This window comes from Poecilia reticulata, linkage group LG2, assembly GCF_000633615.1.
Source record: "Poecilia reticulata strain Guanapo linkage group LG2, Guppy_female_1.0+MT, whole genome shotgun sequence".
NCBI lineage: Eukaryota > Metazoa > Chordata > Actinopteri > Cyprinodontiformes > Poeciliidae > Poecilia > Poecilia reticulata.
In genome coordinates, this window is record NC_024332.1 from 13157142 (window position 1) to 13173999 (window position 16858).

The following is a 16858-nucleotide window of genomic DNA, read 5'->3' on the forward strand; positions in this document are numbered from 1 at the left end:
TGGAAAAACACATTATATGACATTGGAAAAGCACAAAAGGGCTCTGATGAGATGCAACAAGAATGCGTTCTACTCGGTGTGTCATGTTTCTCCTTACGGTCATGACATGCTTGTAGTTTTAATGTTGTCTGCTGTAGATGTTTTTTAACTCAAGTGGGCGATTACATCTTTAGCATAAAATCTTCCTTTAAATCATTGAAAGAGCCAGCGTTATGTACTTACCAGGCACATTGTGCCATTTATTAGCACAATCGAGTAAGTATGTTACTTTATAAAGCTGCTATACATACCCAATGACTTAAATTAAATTTGACTTTGCAATTATATGCCTTGAAACTGGTTTTCTGAAGCTCCTGCTGTTTCCGACACTCTTCCTTACAACATTCCTCTGTTAACCCTTTAACAACATTTTTACAAGCGTTTCACTGAGACGTAGCTCCTATAATGAGGTCAGCAGATGCGCAGTTCCACCAGGCGTTTGCTTGTTTGAAGGAGCTTAGAGGGAAACTGCAGCTCCGGGGAGGAGCTTTGTTGTCAAAGGCGGGGCTAAGCCCAACCAGGTGTTTTGCACAGCTGAACGGTTGCCACGAGAGATCAAAGGATTCCTCAAACATGCATGAAAGAGTCAAAGCAACCCTCCTGGTGTGTTTTTAATGAAAGAACGTTAACATGGTGTGAAGCTCTAAAAAGTTCATTTTTACACAATACGCCTTTCAAAATGTAGATGTTTTGTTAACATTAAAGTAAAATCTATTCCACTGCAGCATCTGAATTTTTCTTCAAATGTGTGGCACTAGAAAAGCAGCACAACCTTCCACCTGCATGTCAGGAGGAGGTGAGGAAGTGACACACGGGGAGAAGAGATCACAAACCGCTGATGTCACTGAGCCAACATCAAGGCTTCAAACCCAGCGACCTCCCCTTTAACACCTGCTACTCCCACTCTACTCCTTTCATGAGTGACGCATTCAGTGAGTCACAGTTAGTGTGGCTTATTTGCTTTGTGCGTTGAAGAAATAAGGTGTTCTTATTTATCGCTCGTTTTTTGACATCCTTACTCGCCAGCAGCAGTCGCTTCCTCTCACTGAGCAAAATCTCTTCCTTTTAGGTCCTGAACGCTAATAAAAGTTGTAGCTGTGTTGCTACACGCTCAGTGTGACATAAAAATTGAAAAAAATCCAACCAGCCAATCCCAGATGCTTCCACAAGGAAGCCGCTGAACACACGACGTCAACACTGCAGGGTGAAAGGACGTGTGGGATACGAATAAACGGCATAATTGGGAGAAAAAGAGAGATATTTTAATATGTAGCCTCCCCATTAACTTTTTACATTCATTAAAAGGAATCAATTCAATGATCTGTTGGCCACATGAACAAACTTTTCCTTTTAACTTGCAAGACAAACAAGTGATTACTACGTCCACCACCCAGGACAAGAGTGTCTGTCCATGTGAGTCCCTGGAACGTGAAGCAAAACCTTCCAGTGGAACGTCTGTATTTATGAGGTGCAGCTGAAATCTTCATCTCCACACATTTTTCACACCATCCCATGGTCACATGTGGTTATTTCACAACCGTTAACCCCTTTATGGAGGTTTTCTGTGAGTTAGAGCTCCCCATACTCTCTGTATGTAAATGTGTTTGAGCTGTTCGACAAAGGGCCTCACCGAACTCTCCTGGACGTTACCGGAGTGTTTGTGAATGTTGAGTTGCACTTGTTTTGTCTGTCAGAAAAGCATTGTACTTTATTGAATGAATTAATATGGCACATTTAATGTTTTGATCTTCTGCAAAGTCTTGTTAGTGCGTCTGCAAAGCAGTCGTGACAGCATCCGTTAGGAATAGTTTGAACAGGAAAAAAAAATTAGTACAAGACTTAGTGGATTCTGTAATTTTAATTTCTAAAAGCAATTAGTCAGACTGGATTTTGATTTTGTTTAGGGGTAAGTACAAAAATGCCCTCCGCTCTTTTGCAATTATTACTTGTACACATTTTGACAACCGTAACGTGTCATATTAATTTGAAAATGTATTTGTGGAGGTCGGTCACATGACATCACAGGAAGACAAATTTAGGTTTCTGATTTTAATGCATAAAAGTGTGAAAAAGTTCAAGGGCTATGAATATTTTTGTGAGGTAGGAGCAAAGGCTGACTAAGTTTATCTGGGATCTGTGACTTTGTGACAAGGGAAAAAATATGAGATATGAAAGAAATCCATTTTTATTCATTTTTTCCAGGCACAGACCTGACATTAAAACACATAAGGGACTATTTAACTGTTTCAGCAATTTAATACAAACTTGCTCCATACACTCCAGAAATAGCTTTGATCTTAGGATGATGGTCCTTTTAACAAACCAACGATTTGACTGTTTAGCTGCTGTTTTTGAGGTGAAGTCAAAGAATTTTGAGGCAGTCCTTTTTACATCAGCATGATGTGACCACCACCGTGCTCGACAGTTAGTACGGTGATCTTATGTCTAAAAGCCCCAAGTACTCTAAACATACTTATCTTTTTGACCAAGAGGTTCAATCTTTGTTTTTGTCTGACCACACAACTTTCTCCAAAAGTCTCGTTGATGAGGGCGGCTGCACAGTTTCAGTTGAGGTTAAAGGAGGAGTTGATTTTTGCATCCAAGCACGTCTTTCTTGGTTGGTGTCCACGCTGATGTTCGTTTCATTTCACACTAGACAACGAAACTTGCTTTGGGTTGTTCCTGTTCCACTGATCTGAGGGTGACAGTTTGGGTCAGATGATTGAAAGTTGGAATAAAACCAAACAAAACTGTTGGAATAATGATCCCAAATACACAGGAAAGCTGACTTTGGAATAGCTAAACCAGGCTAGCATTAAGCTTTTGGAAAGACCCGACCTTAACAATCTATTGAAAATCTGTGGATTATGTTTAGAAGTTGACTTGTTGCCAGGATACCAACAAAATGAGCCATAGGGTCATGCTGGTAGCTACAAAAGTGATACACTTATTCATTTAACTTTGCGTACAATTGAAAATTCTCAATAAATTTTGCACCAAATTCTTATTTTTCAAGCTCTCTGTCCAGAACTGTGCGTCTCTGAGGGTTTTATCCTGCAGCAGTAGCTATAATCCCAATCGTATATTATCAGACAAAATGTTTTGAAGCTACAACAATAAAAACGGGGGTGGGAAGTGGGGGGGATGAATTTTGGTTTACCTCCGCTACATAAATCCCTCTGAGGATTTGATTTACAAATACCACCAAATCTGATTAATGTCATCATTTTAAGTGGCTCTAAGAGGATTTTGGCGTCAGCGTATATCATTGCTTCAAATCTGGAGTTGAGCAATGAAGGAACGGGGAAGCCACTGACCGGGCAAGCCTCAATCTCTGATGGCAGCGTAATCTGTCCGTTCTGACCCACTTTCTGAGCTACCGTTGGCTCATGGTCCGGCAGTCGTCAGGGTTACACAAAGGGTCACCAGCTGTCACTCACCAATGTGTTCGCTGGGGTGTAGTTGAGATTATCAGCGCGCTTATCTTCATAAATAAAGACGCAGGTTTTACTCGGCGTGGTGTGGATGAACTTGACTGGTTTGTACGGTGCCCTGACCCCGACCCCATTAAAGAGCTTTGGGATCAGCCAGAATGCCGACTGCGGGTCGGCCTCCATCGTCCACTGTCGGTGGATCAGGAGGAGGTTTTAAGCGTGACCTTAGGGTGAAAAGGCCGTCGGAGACGCAGGCGACATTTTGTAAACTGCTCTCACTAAATGTCGCATTCCTTTGTCTGACTTTAAAAAGTGGCTGCAAACTGGTGAATGAGTGGTTTGCTCATTCACTGGCAGCAGTGAAGCTGTATTTCTATTGCAATTGTGTGTAATGTTGAAAAAACACAATTTTGCGATTATGGCGCTTTTATTAGATGGGAAATAAAATTAAACTCACACGTGAATAAGCTTGTTCACGCGATAAGTCATTAAAAATCATGACAGAGATGTACACATGAAATTAAATTCATAATTCAGCCACGGTGCTAGTGCTCATTATCTATCAGCCAATCAGAGGAGACGTTTGGAATGACAAGCCATTTATACTTGGGAGGGGCTACCGATGCGACATTCTGGGGAAATTGTAGTCGCTGGTTTTACACAAGACTTTACAAAACACTTTCGAATTACACGTAGCTTTCTATGAACTGCCAAGCCAGCTGCACATTCTCCAAAAAATACAAAAACAAGCTACAAACCACAAAGAAGTCTACTTCCTGTTCTCTTCTTCTTCGTGGTAAGTAATAACGTCCAGCTCTTGATCACGTGACTCGTGTGACGCTGAAAAGAACGTTTCCGTTGCAGTTCGGCAAAATACATCTGTTTCGATACGCCCAAAAAAAAGCACTTAAACTTAGCGCCAAAACATTTCAGCAAAAATAGTGAGTTTTTTTTTAATTGATATGTTTCTATTAAGCGCATTTATTTTCGTAATTTCACGTTGCGCATTTCTGTAGTTAATGGAAATGCAGCTACTAATTATATCTTTGGTAGCGTAAATGGTGACACGTCTTAAAGCTAAACGTATAAACTCCTTGTTTTTGTGTTTTTTGGTTGATTACAAAAGAGGATTTAATGTTTAATGACATATTTGCAGGAGCAGAATTTACAACATGGAGATTTCTACTGACCCCTGTACCGCTCTGCGTTTTCCTCCGTCTGGTTCCTGGACAGCACAGTTATGCAACAGGTAGCAGTAATTCTCTACAGCAGCCTGATGTTTGGGAGGAACACCCAGATTGTTTATTTCCAAACTATTTTAAACATGGGTTTTTGTTTTGCCCTTATAGACTGGAGAAACTGTGAAATGCTTTGTGGTTTTTAACTAACCCAAATTTTACAGTCCTTTGGAGGTCATGGGAAAGGAAATTTACCAACGCTTGGCTCATGTTAGGCTTTTCATGTTTACTAGCAACAGGGCTTAAAGGGGCAGCATTGGGTAAAATTATAATTTTTGATCTTTACGTCATGTTATGCTGTTATTCTCTCATCAAAAACATGGCTGTAGTTTTGCCATGATGCTTTCATGCATGTTTGAGAAATCTCCCGTGGCAACCATTCAGCTGTGCAAAACAGTTGGGTAATACCTGGCGCCAGGGGTGAAAGTAAGGGGGTACGGCAGGGTACTGCGTACCCCTAAAAGATTTAGCGGGGGTACGCAGTACCTGCAAGAGAGAGGAGCGGCTGTCAGCTGTAAAACATGAATGGGTTCAATGTGCAGCCATGAGTGCACCCACTATTCAACCGTGACTGATTAGTTTTTCAAGAACAATCTAAAACACGACTTAATCTCATTTCATATTGTTTCTGAACTGTTTGTGCTTTGCCAGAGCAGTGGTGCAATACGTTGATCGTGGGAGGTTTTGAGTCGATATATATATATCCATCCATTTTCTAACACACTTGTCCCTTAGTGGGGTTGGGAGGGTTGCTGGTGTGTATATATATATATATATATATATATATTTTATTTTTTTTGTCATAGTACCCCCAAGAATTTAAAACTACTTTCACCCCTGCCTGGCGCTGCCTTCGAGGATAGTTTCCAAGATTCTGTCTCACGTAGCTCCTCTCCCCCTCTGCTCCCTACCTAAGGCTCCTTCAGACTAGCCAGGCACAATTAGCAATCACCTGGTGGAACTGCACATCTCTTGAGCTTGTTATGTGAGCACATTGTCACGATACCCTGATCTAGAATTCTTTTTATCAGTATATGGACCAATATTAAAATTGGATGTATGTATAGTTTAAAAATCAAGCTCTTCTCAACTCCACAACAAAGACGGCTGTTGCTGCATTCAAAAGAATTGCAGACAAAGAAAGTTTTTTTCCCCCCAACTTATATTGTAAGTTGTAAAGTTTTTGTGCTCAGTGAGCAGACTTGACATTATTTATTCTACAAGATGATAATTCATTGGCTTTAATGCACCCAACCACTATATGGAGAGGTTACGCAATATGCCTGTAATTCACTTCAGGATAAATAAATTAACTGTACCGTTTATTAAAGCAACTCCTTACTCCTCACACATACACGGCAGCCATATTGGTTTTCAAGATCAGTGATGGAGAGGATGTCAGACTCTTCGAGTGAGATTTCTGACGTCAGCGCAGAGGTGGAGCTGGATGCTGCATTCAGGTGCATTTGTGTGACCCGGAACTGGGAAATCCCAACTTCAGAGCACAAATGAAGCACAGCGCTGTGATTCATCTGGATTTCTCTCAAACTGTTTCTGGTCTCTTCATTATGTTGCCTAAGCGTATCTGAAGGGCGGCTTCTGATTGATATCGACTGACCTAACTCGTTTTCACATCTGTTTAGTCTTTAGAGATGAAACGCGTTGCATTAGCAGAATTTATTGCAGGTATAAACATTTGCTATAAACAGCTATCAGGCATACAAGAAAAAATAAAATAAACCGTGTTTCTCAACAGGCTCTACATCACACACACACGCACACACACCAAACCTTATCGGCCAGTTTTCCGTCAACGTGTTGATTCAAACGTTGCAACACTGGAGTGTTATTAATCACAGCTTCTAGCCCAGACGTCACATGACAGAATGAGGTCTAGACACGAAGGAGCCAATCAGGATCAGAGGTCAGATGCAGCGTTTCATGTCCAGTTATGCAAATCAACCAGGAAGTAGCCGCTCGCTGCTGTCCTGTTGCTGTTGGAGGCCAGATGAGGCTGTAAGTCGGTCCGTGTTTAACGTCTGCCACCTGGAATGTGATGCACGCTGTCTGCATCCGTTCTGACAAGAAGAGACGGAATGCAAATATCAGCTTTATTCCAAGTGGGGCCGTTCATTTTATGCTCTGCTTATGGCTGTTACAGATTAAAACAAATGTAACCTATTAAAGATAAAACATTTAAAAAGTCTCCAAAGTGTTTCATCTCTGGAGACTTTTACACATGTTCTAATAAAATCAGTTTCAACTTATAGTATAAATTTATGATTTTTAACCTTTTCAATGTAAATTTTAATATTTGACATTTCTCTTCCTTTATTGTTTGTGTTTTTTTCTATAAAACGTAGTCAGTAAACTTATATGTTTAATTAAAATGACTCATCAAAAACTGCCATTATATTTCAGTCAATCTTTTTTAAAAATGTTTTTAATGTTATTCATATGGGGGGAAAATGCTCTTTTAGGGATTAAAATCAAAATATTACGATTTTCTTTCTAACTTTTAAATTAACCTTTTTATTGGCTTCAGCTCAGCATGCATAGCAAATATCCACACATTTTCAAAATGTTTAACAATTTAATGAGCATTTTATCAAGTGTTTTTAAAACCCTGATGCTACAATCATCATTTAGTACGATGATATTTTGATCCACACTGAAAATGATCATTTTCAGCAGAAAATGAAACTGATGTAGAAGAAGTCAGTAGACGAAGGCTGAGTGATTTAAAAACATCTTCATTTAGATTTATTGTGGTACAAAAATACATAATTTTGTTTGAACAGTTGGCTGAATCAGGACTGATGGAAAAAACTGATGGAGACAAAATTGTGGTCAAATATATCTGGAGAAAAGTCGGTGAACATGTGCAGACGTCGGTGAAATTTGACGGGTGACTTAATTTCTTTAAAGGAGCCGCAGTATTTTGAGAAAATATTCATTAATTAACAACACTTGGAACCATCTTGATTGTTAAGTTATTTTCTTTGCTCCTCTCAGAAGATCATGGCTTCTGAGTGAGAATTGAAATATTCCCCATCCAGATTTATCCAGATTAGAAAGATGGAAATTTGTCCCCCCCCCGCACACACACACTGAATAATTGCAGTATAGCTCTGGGATTTGTTATCCACATAGATTTGTCCTCAGCTGAAAATCACGCAAGTAGTGTACTTAGAATACTTTCACTTTTAAAGAAATGATTAAAAATGCTTCTGTAAATACAACTTGTCTTACAAAATACTGCATCTTTTGGTTTTCTCTTTGTGTATAAACTGAATATGCCCATAAAAGCTGTGTTGTTGTTGTTGTTGCTTAAAGGTAAATGCTTAMTGTAATAAACTGATAAGACATGGATATAATATATTTTTTCCCATAACATCTCTACATGTCAGCGTACGTGGATAAAGTCCTCTAACTAAGCAGAGTCGGACTGTAAGTGTCGGTTTTTACACGGAGCAATTCGATGCATGACCTCATCTTGTAAAGTGTAAATGTTGCACTGACCTCACTGCTGGAACTTCAGAGTTCATTTTACTCCCATTACACGCCGTTCATCTTACAGAGCTCAAGCGTTTTCACAACTGTTGCTATGAATTTTGCTTTATTTTATAGTGTCGACCAACTTCAACAGGAGTAAAATCAGCTCTGAAATTCCAACAGTGAGATCAGAGCAACATTTATAACTTCTCAGGGTGGAACCGTATGCTGACTGGCTCTGTGTTGGGAGTGACTCTTAGTGTCGCAACAAACCCTACTGATTATTTTACTGTGAAAATCTCCCTTCTAGATTGTTTAAAATCTAAAATACTTTGCCTGTCATTTCATCTAAAACAGGCAGCAACATTGATTCTTATTTTTATTCTGATTTTATTTTTTATTTTTTTAGCAAAACTGTTTAAGAAATGTCAAAAGTTTACATATTTATCTATCCCTTTGCCCAGATAGAGCTCGTATTTACAGGACATGAAAATATCTTCAGCATAGAAAAACAACAATATTGTTTTTGGAGAGTTATTTCAGAACTATAGTGTTTTAAAAATGAATATGACAGTCAAAATGCAATTTTATTTAAACTGCAATGTTTAAGTACTAGAAATGTGATCTTCAATAGGAGTCAATGGAACAAAAAAATGTCAAAGGGAAACAGACTGACCATATTTAACCTAAAAAATAATCTATCAATAAATATAAAACCTGAACTTGTGAAATGCAATGCTGTTTGCTCTAAAACAGTCCAAGTTTGGCAGAAAGTAAAATAAAATTTGTAAAAAATCACAAAATATTCCCTAAGGGGTTGGTAAAAAGAAATCTAAATTAGGGGAAAGGTGAGATAAAGATGTTGCAAAAATGATTCATTTAAAGACAACAAATGTAGAGACACAGTCAGGCTTAAAAAGGACTCTTGTGTTTGACAAATACACACACACGCACCCGCACACACACACACACACAAACATGCTGAGTCCTGGCAGGTTTAAGCAGCAGCTGTTGAACCAGGTCAAAGGTTAAAACTTCAACTTGAACCCGGAGTTCTTCRGTTTTGGAGAGCGTGCGATGATCCAAAGTCGGACAGAATTCCAGACATAGTTTCTGCTTGGTAATGGATTCCTCCGCTGTGCAGAGCCAGCTCACAATTACCACCGCATCTGTACTTCCATCCTTTCTGACAACGTGAACTCTCCAGCTGTCAGTAGGATTTGGATGTTTAACGTAATCGACTGTGTTTGAAAAGCAGAGGAGACCCACACGAAGGTGTAAGTGACAGGCTTCCAGATCTCTGTTTCTCTGCCTTTGGCGAACAAGCGTTGCTTTTCCACACCTCTGATGTAAGACTTTACACAATTCGATCATCAGGTAAGAAAAGCTGCCACGGATTTTCTGGAAATGCTGAAACGTTGCGCAGCATGAGCAACTATTGTTACCAGGATAGATCCTGGATAGATCAACGGGAAAAACTGGAGTCCTTCTTGCTGACAGCTCTCATCCTTTACAAGCAGAGTTCTCGTTTCTGGCCTCTGGCTCAGCTTTTCTGTGTAAAAAGTTGCAGCTACAGTGATTTCTCATTTTAATGGAGGACAGTACGATTTGCATCACATCGTTGGGATTGATTGGCAAATTTCTACATTTATTTATTCCACATATGGTACTGATGTTCGTAGTCACTGTCGGTCGATGATGATGATACAATGCTGGTCCTCTCCCTATCTTGTATGGATAGATATTTGTATCATCCTTCATTTTTAGAACTTCGATTGTACGTTTCTTAGTCTTTATGTCATCATTTTCTTTCTTTCTTTACTTGCTGTAACATTAATTTCCTCTTTGGGACTCAACCAAACCTGAACCTGAACCTTATGCTTACAGAGAAGTGTCTGAAAAAGAGAGAAAGGGAGTAGCAACTGAAGGAATCAGTCACTACAACCAAGGAATGGGGATCAGTCTCTTTGACTGATTGAAAAACTCAATCAGACCTTGAAGCAGACGGGCTACAGCAGCAGAAGACGACACCAACAGAAAACGGAAAACGGATGCTCACCAGCATTGGACAATTGATGATTTTAGATTTCAGCAACAATGTTGCACGATCGAGTTAAAATTTGTGAACAACGTGAAAGCTTAAATCCATTTTGCCTCGTATCAGAGTGTAGGAGTTATATTCTTGCCCAACTTAAGGGTTCCTCAGTACCAACTAAGTATCATTGAACGCCAGAGTTGACCAGAGTATTCTCCAACCTTTATGTCCCACAGTGCACCTTTCTTTTCAGGGTTACTTCGCCTCGATCTTGTTACCCAGACACAACAGTGAATTCACTTTCCTCAGCCTCAGCTGGTTGGTAAGATCATCTGGGCAGTTCGGGAAAAGCCAACCGGACTTTGCAAATCTAAACTTGACTCAGCGAAGCTCTTCTGGGATTCGACGTTCCTGTTTTGCCAGGTTTTACTGCCAGTTTGAGGTCACAGCCACAGTCTCTTACGGTTGTGCAAATAAAATCGACTCTTCAATGCCGTGCACACCTAAACAGTTTACATTTGCATGCCGTGAAAACACAGTAACATCCCCGCAACCAACAAATACAGATGATCTCACCAAAAGAAAAGCCAAGCGCAGGGTTCAATAGTTTAAGCGTACTAACTGCGACTGATGAAATGGTTTTATACCACAGTAATCTGGTATAATATGTCTCAATGATTAAACACGGCATATCTGTTCTGAAATGACACCGGATTGAACTGAAGGTGTGACGCTGCCCTACATTAGATAATCTTTTTCTGCCTTTGCTTAATATGCATAAAGATAAACGCAAATCCCCTCACAGCAGCAGGGCAACAGAGTCCACACAAAGTGCCGACTTTGAAAAGAAGCAGTTCTCGCCTCTCTCCTCATTTGTCAGGTTGAAGACTCTCAGAAAGAGAAGGAAAAAATGATGTTATCACTGGATTACTGAGCTGCAGGGAAAGATGGGAGTGGATGCATGGAGAAAGAAAGAAGGAGAGAGTGAAAAAGTATAAACACGGTCTGTAGTTGTGCATTCATTAAACAAGACGTCTTTGGGCCAACAAAGATAGAAGTGTTAACTCTTAAACATCTGTAGATAAAAATAAAGAATAAAGAGAGAGAACCACTCCTTGCAAGAAGAATTAAAAACACAGTCTAACTTTAAAGTCTTTATGGATAATTTTCTAATATGACGGCTCATAGACTGAATTTCTGGTTTCCACTGCGTTGCTTAAAAGAGCCCAGCAGATGCAGGAGACCCCGTGTCGCCAACTTGTCTGGGTTAACAGGTCCAGCAGCTCTGGTAGACACTTTTAGATTGACTGATGTAGAAAAATATATACAGTAGTTCATTACATCCGGGCTGCACAGTTGACTAGCACTGTTGCCTTGCAGCAAGAAGGTCCTGGGTTCGATTCCCAGCCTGGGGTCTTTCTGCACGGAGTTTGCATGTTCTCCAGTCCAAAAACATGACTGTCAGGTTATGACAGTCTCTAAATTCTGCTTAGGTGTGTGTGCATGGCTGTTTGTGTTGCCCTGCGATGGACTGGTGACCTGTCCAGGGTGTACCGTGCCTTTTGCCTGAAATATCTTGCCGGAGATAGACACCAGCAACCCTCCAGACTTTACTAAGGGACAAGGGTGTTAGAAAATGGATGGATGGATCATTACATCCAAAACTGCTTGACAAATGGGGGAAATAATGGACAACAAACAAACCTGTCTGTTGGTAGGTGTGCTGGTCGACATTCTGGCTGGTTGACTAGCTGCCAGCTACTGGATAAATGGATGTTTGTTGGATGACAAACATCAGGCTGAATAAAAAATGGAGTGACTGGTTGGTTGCTTAATTGGTTGGTTGATTGACTTGCTAAATATTTGGTTGGTTTGTTGGCGCCTGAATGGATAGTCACTGATTATCTGGCTGTTTGGTTAGTTGGTTACTTTTTAATTGGGTGGATAGATGGTTGATTTTACTTGTTTTAGCTTATCACATGATTTAATTGGTTTACGTCTGACTGCAACAGGCACATACTCCTTTCAGTTTGTTTCTTCCATTTTTACAGCACTATGAAAATCTATGAAAATAATCATAATAATCTTCTTGATTAAATTCTTCATATACCTGACTGCTCTTTACAGCTGAATTTCCAGTTAATAGACATTTGAATACATTATTGTTTTAATTATTTTCTCTCACAGTCAGTGCCTCTCCACCTTTCTTGTGAGTCTCTGCTCTTAAATGCTGCGATTAAGCCGTGCAAACACAGGCGCACTTAGACCGACAAAAGCTTCTGCATATTTTAGGAAGACTAATTGGACAGCAGGGAAATGTGTTGCTTTATTTAAAAAACAAAAACAAACAGACAACAATCCCAAAGTGCCTACTATTGAGAAACAATACCCAAGTGTTAAAAGCCATCTGGTTTGCAGACAAGTCTTAGTTTTTGGAGGATTTTAAAATAAATTTAGCATAATAATCCTTGGTTATAAGAAGCAGCATTTTGGCAGAGGCACAAACGAGTCAAAGTGAAATAAAAAAAAATAAATAAAAAAAAACCGAGTGAATGCTTTGTAAAGCCAGATATAAAATTAAAATGGTATTAATTTATTGTAATTTTGGCAGAGAAGACGGATTTCCATCCCCCGTGGCAGGCGGCCCACTGGAGAAACACAAAACACATGCTCATCAGATCACTTTGATTTCTGTCCCTCTTTTACATCTCCAAAGGCAGCGTTATGTAACACCGAGGGAGGCGGAAATTAAAACAACAGATTCCGTAATGAGGAGCTGCTTTTCGTCAGCTGCATATAAAAGCCACAAAACCGTGTCAGTAAGACAACGTGATCAATAAAAGGTGAAACCCCGGAACGAATAAAACAAATCATTGTCCCAACTTCTGGAAATAAGCAGAAGAAAAATCTCTGAACAAAACAAATGAATACGAGATAGTTGACTTGTGTCATATCTGCGTGCACAAACATGTCTTTGGGGAGGAGGCGCTCAAGTATAAATAAAAAAGACACAAGCAACCCCAAGCCACACGCTATAGAAAAAAATAATAAATAAATAAATTTCAAAAGGGCACCTTTTGTTTTTTGCTCTAGCACCACCTAGTGTTTATCTGTGCACACCTCTGTCTACGGGGGATGTGTGCAGGTCTTTTTGGTAGTTCTGGAGAAATATTCAGTTTTGTAGAGTCTCTGTTATCCCGTATTTTCTCCATTTATTCAAGACAGTCTCCATTTTGTCACTGCATTTAACTAACCAATGCATCAAACTCATTTTCATTTTGGGTCACATCAAGACCATAGATGTACTCAAGAGCCGGTTGTGCCAGAACGTATTGATAAAACCTTTTAAACAGCTATGAAGTACAGCTGTACTTCTTAAAATTAAATGATATTGAACACATTTTCATCTTGATCAATCCTTCTGGGATTTTGCAATTGTTTTTGTGATCTTTTGATATCAAAGTCACAAATTTTGTGTGGCTATTTTACACACATTTGCAAGGAATTTTGCAATCATCGCGTTTATGTATGGCGTTACATGTGACGTTTTGCTCTTCTTCATATTGATCATGTACTGTAACTTGACATCATGAAGGCTGAAGGTGTCATACATACTTTTACCTACAGATGAGAGTTACTTAAACCCAACGTTTTTGATCAATTTTGTGGAAAATATGCAATAAATTCACAATTGTGCATTAGCATGAAAAAATGCGGTGCTCTGTTGAGTTTGCATGAATTTCAGCTATCATGGATTTGTGAAAAACTGGGGAATTTGGAGTCTGGAGTGTAGAGGACCACATAAAAAGCTACAGTGGGCCGGATTTGGCCCCCGGACCTTGAGTTTGACACATGCTCTATAACTGATTCTTTCACACAAGCAAAACATTTGGATTCTTTGCTCTGCAAACTGTGGCTATATCTAAATAAGGTATATGGGAAAATGGAAACTATAAGGAGAATCTGTAAACAAAGTTAGCCAAATAGTGGTGTAAATAAAATTGATTGATTTAGCTGGAAAGCTGAACCAGAGGTTACTGTAGTTTTTCTCATGTTTTTACATTTTGTTTTGCATTTTAGCTTTATTGTACAAACCCATTGTAAAGTCATATGTGGAAAAACTTTAAAACGATTTATCATAGTTTCATTTCGACAAATCACCAAAATGTGGCGCTTTAAAAGAGACGTGAAACTTGTTTTTAGATCAGCTCTATCCTCTGCCTCGTCCTGCTTACGACCTAAAAAAAACTGAAACACAGGACATTTGGGCTGCCATGACACTTGTCATTCATATTCACACATTACAGTCAGCTAGCTAAGGAGCATTGTGGGAAGTTTTTTATTTTCACATGCTAAACTTTTTGTTTACTTCCCCGAAAACAAAGAATTCTCAGGCTTTCACAATTTCGATACCACAAAGCTTAATTTAGCACTTCAAACCCCATTTGTGCTGTATGATTGGACAAGATAATCGCGTGGCATTTTTCACGCCAATTACGTAAGGTGACTTTTTATTTTTTATTTTTATGCAGACCTAGTTCAGATAAAATTTCTAAACAGAGAAACAAGAATGTAAATATTAACAACTCAGAGGTTTAAAGAAGACCGTTACAAATGAGTGTTATAGTTTGTGGTCACAGATTTTTTTTTTTTCTCACAGGCGTAGAGCGACGAACCAGCTCCAAGTGTAAACACGGGCGGTTGTGAGCTGCGCTGTACTTTTAAGGAACTACTAAGGAGCGGCATGCAGTGACAACAGCATGCCGTGTTGACGCTGACATCAAATAAAACTGAACACGTGTTTGCTTAAAACTTCTCATTAACTCAATGGATGGAAAATGCCGAGAGCAAACATCAGGAATAAAAGCTGCAGCTGTGTTTAGCGATGGAGGAATCTACAGCAGCAAGTGGGCATCTGCTGCCCTCTTGTGGCCACTGTAAAAACTGCTAGAAAAAAAAAAAGATTTCGTGGATCTGCTGCTGATCATAGGCGTAAATCCCGGTGGGGTGGAGTCCGGCTGGCGATTTTCAATCAAACAGCTGAGTAATCAGACTGAAAACGGACAATGCGATCCCAAAAACCCAACGCACCTTTACGCCAAGAGGAAATGAGRAACGGTTTTAATCCTGTACAGAAAAAACACAAAACAAAAACACTGCTTTTGTACTGGCTCCGTATTTAGATTACTGGTAAGTTTCTGTTTTTAACRTTCAAGTAAAAGCGAGGAGCCGGATCTGAAGGAGCAGGAGATTTGCACTGTTTCTCCAGCAGGACGACTCATGATGACTCCATCTGCATAAAAAGAAGAGAAAAAGCACAGTTTGTTTTTTTGAAAAGGCCTCCCTGTCGTCTGGCATCCTGCGTCCAGGCACTGTGGGGTTTTGATTCATCTTAGTTTCTTCTCTTATTTTGAAAAACTGAATGCTTGTACAGACGGATTTGTCAGCACACCTGGTGAAGACGTGTAAAAAGCATCGAAATGAATCAGTCTTTTATTGCAGCATCAACATCTCACTCTGCACTGCAAAAACACAAAATCTTACCAAGTATTTTTGTTTAGGTTCTAGTGCAAAAATCTTAGTTTTATCTTATTTCAAGTGTACTAACTTACATGCAACTTTTCAGCAAGATAGAAGAGTTTGTTTTAAGTCAGTAATTCCTTAATATTGGTTAAAAAATGCACTAGTTGCATTGGCAGATTATTTTACTTACAACGTGGGAAAAATGTCGTTACAGGTGAAAAATCTGCCAGTGAAACTAAAGAGTTTAATATATTTTCAGGAATTATTTACTGAAACAAGCTCTTATATCTTGCTAAAAAGTTACATGTAAATTAGTTTTGTCTTTACCAAAGTCTATTAAGATATTTGCAGTAGAAACTAAACAAATAATTTGCTTATTATCATAAGCTGCATTTGTGCCAAATTTTGACGTTCTTTAATGTTGTACCTTGAAACAACATTAAAGAAGCCAAATTTTAAAGTCAGAATATTTATTCAGTGGTTAACACAATGAGTTGGTAATCCTCTAAAATGAACAGAATTAATTCATATTTAAGCTGATCAGGGCCTAAAAACAGTTTCCAACCCACAGCTAGGTCCCGACTCGGAATTCGACCCTGAGTGGGAGGCCGGTTCTGACTCTGAGTCTGGACTGGCCTCCGATAAATAAAAAATAGGATATGATCCATATTAACTCGGTAAAAAAAAAGACTTATCTTATAATCAGGATTTACCAGGCAGTGAGGCGATCCACATAACTATAGCTGCAGAGTTCATATTATTCGACAAGCCAGAAGAAAGTTTTCAAAAGCCTGGAGAATACAATCTTTTAGTTTCATTTTGGGTCAACCATTTAGGATCAAAAGAAACATTAAATGACCGTCGACTTGTTTCTTCTGGGTGAGTAGTGAGTTGTGCTATTTTAAGTAATTATGTTTCTGAAGTAGAGTGATGTATACAGTATATCCCAAGGCTATCCCAAACCTCACAGTTGAACAATACAAAATGCAAAAATGAATATTTAAAGGGGCCATGTTATGTGTTTTCCAGCCCCATGGTAACATTTTACAGCACAATTAAGTATGTTACCTTCCATCGTCTTATATATATATATA

At 39.1% G+C, this 16858-nt stretch overlaps 2 long non-coding RNA genes across 2 annotated transcripts; one reads left to right on the forward strand and one right to left on the reverse strand.

The window, feature by feature from the left end:
- Window positions 1-2509: 2509 nt before the first annotated feature.
- LOC103478263 (uncharacterized) lies at window positions 2510-4747 on the reverse strand. The gene is made up of 2 exons (XR_535766.1): window positions 4664-4747; window positions 2510-2734 (listed from the first exon to the last, which is right to left on the reverse strand). It is a non-coding gene; the product is annotated as an uncharacterized LOC103478263 (long non-coding RNA).
- On the forward strand, window positions 4305-15048 carry LOC103478262 (uncharacterized). Its single transcript, XR_535764.1, has 3 exons — window positions 4305-4414; window positions 4630-4722; window positions 14902-15048. It is a non-coding gene; the product is annotated as an uncharacterized LOC103478262 (long non-coding RNA).
- The last annotated feature ends 1810 nt before the right edge of the window (window positions 15049-16858 follow it).